Source organism: Anneissia japonica, unplaced genomic scaffold (genome assembly GCF_011630105.1).
Source record: "Anneissia japonica isolate Jap-2015-1 unplaced genomic scaffold, ASM1163010v1 scaffold1489_len2284818_cov182, whole genome shotgun sequence".
NCBI lineage: Eukaryota > Metazoa > Echinodermata > Crinoidea > Comatulida > Comatulidae > Anneissia > Anneissia japonica.
In genome coordinates this window covers 370,535-374,261 of record NW_022698455.1, presented here as the reverse complement: position 1 = coordinate 374,261, position 3,727 = coordinate 370,535, and the positions used below count along the sequence as shown (strand labels likewise).

Here is a 3,727-nt window from a genome sequence, read left to right as displayed (position 1 = left end):
TATATATATATATAGGGAAAAACTACTAGAGGAAAAAAACATAGCTTTCGACACTTTACAGTTTTGACAACACACACAGGGTTTGTGTTGTCCCCCATACTTTTCTGCCTGTATACCAATGATTGTAGAAGCACATTTGAAAACTGTTCGATTATTAAATATGCAGACGATAATGTAATAACTGGGTGTTTAAAATATGATGATCGCAACTACTTAAATGAAATAGATAATTTTGTCCGGTGGTGTGATGAGCAATATCTAGTTATTAACATGAAAAATACTAAAGAGATGGTAATTGATTTCCGCAAAGGGTAAAATGGTTTAGAATTACTAAAATTTAAAAATGAAACTATTGAACAAGTCGACGAATACAAATATTTAGGTACTATTATAGATAACAAACTTAATTTTTCAATTCAATCAGAAATTACACGACGCAAAGCAAATCAACGCTTATATTTTTTAAAGAAAACTTAGCTGTTTTAATGTTGATAAGACTATTTTGATCTTATTTTACAAATCTGTTGTTCTTAGCATTTTAACTTTTAATCTAATTTGAGGTTGTCAGGATGGCCGAGCGGTCTAAGGCGCCAGACTCAAGGTTCAACCTTGCCAAGCAAAGGCATCAGGGAATTCTGGTCTCCGAATGGAGGCGTGGGTTCGAATCCCACTTCTGACACTTTTCTTTTTTTAGCAAAATAATATAATATGAACGATCTACATATCAGAGTGATTCCTAACCTCCGATCCCAAAAGTGGTCTATTAAGATTAAACCTGTATTCATATTCATCATTACGATTTTATATTACGGTGCACATTCATTAGACAATGGAAATATCCAATGTGCTAGGGTTGGCCTTGCAAAACTAGGAGGACATCCGAACGGAAATCGGAGGGCCGGTCTTGTGGCCGAATCCATGGTGGGGACACCATTTCATGTTTCCCTTTTCAAAATAAATATAAAGTAGGCCTAAACGAATTGGAGAAATGGTGATATTTATGATTCATTTTTAGGTATGCCTATAGGCCTTATTGCGAGCCTTACAAGAAGAATTCACTGTATACCTATTTCAACATACGCCTAGGCCTACAGTTGCTTCAAAATGTAAGTGATTAAAAAATCAGAATTATGAAATAACTTATGCGCACGTGATTGATGATTAACACTCTATCACTAAATGATATCATACCCCTTTGAACTTTGCAAAGTTTACAGATACCGTAACATTTATATATTCAAATGTCATAATTATCATGAATGATTAATTGTAATGCAAATACACTTCTAAAAAAGTGACCTTGGAGAGGTAGACCTTCGCCCCTCTAAGGGAATCCCCTCCATAACGATACGTTTACGACACTCCATCTTAATTGGCTTTCATTTTTTAATTACCGTTACTAAACAGTTTAATATATCGCATTGATAATGTTATTGTTTCCTAATGTCAAACCTTTTAGATAATTTAAGAACGAAAGAAAAGAATATTCATTATAATACATGATGATGATATAATGATGTAATAATTAATATTATAAATCAGTGGTGCCGTCATCACTTTTATTTGCATTTGAACAAAAGAAGATGTAAAAGGATGGCCCATGAAAGTTTTCTTTAAAAAGTAAAAACTTACTTCCAATGGGGTCCTATATAAAATCAAATATAAACATGAAATTTATTATATATTATTTAAAAATTTATAGTTTTCAATTAATGAGACCTGTGCTCATATTCAATGTGTATATTTTAATTGCCTGTTACACAATGCATTGATCAGAAAAAAGTGTTTGGAAAAATCCACTGTACACTATTGGCTTTGCAAAAAATAGGACATCCAAACGGAAGTCGGAGGGTAATGTGTTTATCTCGGATCGATATTTTACAAAACGGGTAAAAATCGCACAAGGCATTACAAAAACAAAAACAAAACAAAAACAAAAACAAAAAACACAAAAGAGGATGTAAAAGGATGGCCCATGAAAGTTTTCTTTAAAAAGTAAAAACTTACTTCCAATGGGGTCCTATATAAAAACAACTATAAACATGAAATTTATTATATTTTATTTAAAGATTTATATATATATATATATATATAATATATATATATTTATATATATAATATAGGAAAAATTTATATATATATATATGGGAAAAATTTAGATATAGGGCCTATATATTATATACACACAGGGCCTATATATTTGCATCACAAAACAAATGGACATTATTTCTCCATAATATTGTTGTGCAATGTCTACGTACCTACAGTTAGGCCTATTGTTTGTATAATTCATTTCTATTAGCATTACGTAAATCACCAGTTGTCAGGATGGCCGAGCGGTCTAAGGCGCCAGACTCAAGGTTCAACCTTCCCAAGCAAAGGCATCAGGGTATTCTGGTCTCCGAATGGAGGCGTGGGTTCGAATCCCACTTCTGACAAAGCATTTTTTTAATTTATTTTATTCCCAAAATTAATATAAAATAAACGTCCTGAAAATCTGAATGATGATCCCTAAACTCCGGTCCCAAAAGCAGTTTTCAATTAATGAGCCCTGTGCTCATATTCAATGTGTATATTTTAATTGCCTGTTACACAATGCATTGATCAGAAAAAAGTGTTTGGAAAAATCCAATGTACACTATTGGCTTTGCAAAAAATAGGACATCCGAACGTAAATCGGAGGGTAATGTGTTCAGTTCAGTTTATCTCGCATCGATATTTTACAAAACGGGTAAAAATCGCACAAGGCATTACAAAAACAAAAAAACACAAAACACAAAAGAGGATGTAAAAGGATGGCCCATGAAAGTTTTCTTTAAAAAGTAAAAACTTACTTCCAATGGGGTCCTATATAAAAACAACTATAAACATGAAATTTATTATATTTTATTTAAAGATTTATATATATATATATATAATATATATATATATTTATATATATAATATAGGAAAAATTTATATATATATATATGGGAAAAATTTAGATATAGGGCCTATATATATATATATTATATACACACATATAGAGCCTATTTGCATCACAAAACAAATGGACATTATTTCTCCATAATATTGTTGTGCAATGTCTACCGTACCTACAGCTACCATTCATTTCTATTAGCATTACATAAATTACCAGTTGTCAGGATGGCCGAGCGGTCTAAGGCGCCAGACTCAAGGTTACTCAAGGTTCAACCTTGCCAAGCAAAGGCATCAGGGTATTCTGGTCTCCGAATGGAGGCGTGGGTTCGAATCCCACTTCTGACACTTCTTTTTTTATTTATTTTTTCTAAAATCAATATTAAATAAACGTTCTGAAGATCTGAATGATGATCCCTAAACCACAGTTCGCACAAGGCAGTACAAAAAACAAAAATATAATGTAAGGATGGCCCATGAAAGTTTTCTTTAAAAAGTAAAACTTACTTCCAATGGGGTCCTATATAAAACCAAATATAAACATGAAATTTATATTATTTATATATTTATATATAGGGCATATATATATATATATAATATTGGGAAAATTTATATATATATGGCCTATATATAATATATATATGTATGTATATATATATATATATATATCTATACCCTAGCTGCACTGATGAGGCCTTGAAGGCCGAAACGGATCCGTCTGCAGATATTGGGATTCCTTCCAGTGGATGCTTAGTTTATTTTGTCATTCTGATCGGATTTTCTCTACTGTTCCGTTTTAATTTTAAAT

The 3,727-nt window shown here is 31.6% G+C and overlaps 3 non-coding genes across 3 annotated transcripts; all 3 read left to right on the top strand.

Annotated features, from left to right (window-relative positions):
* The first annotated feature begins 563 nt into the window (after window positions 1-563).
* On the top strand, window positions 564-679 carry Trnal-caa. Its single transcript has 2 exons — window positions 564-601; window positions 634-679. It is a non-coding gene; the product is annotated as a tRNA-Leu (tRNA).
* A 1,643-nt stretch (window positions 680-2,322) lies between these two features.
* Trnal-caa lies at window positions 2,323-2,438 on the top strand. The gene is made up of 2 exons: window positions 2,323-2,360; window positions 2,393-2,438. It is a non-coding gene; the product is annotated as a tRNA-Leu (tRNA).
* A 703-nt stretch (window positions 2,439-3,141) lies between these two features.
* Window positions 3,142-3,267, top strand: Trnal-caa. The gene is made up of 2 exons: window positions 3,142-3,179; window positions 3,222-3,267. It is a non-coding gene; the product is annotated as a tRNA-Leu (tRNA).
* The last annotated feature ends 460 nt before the right edge of the window (window positions 3,268-3,727 follow it).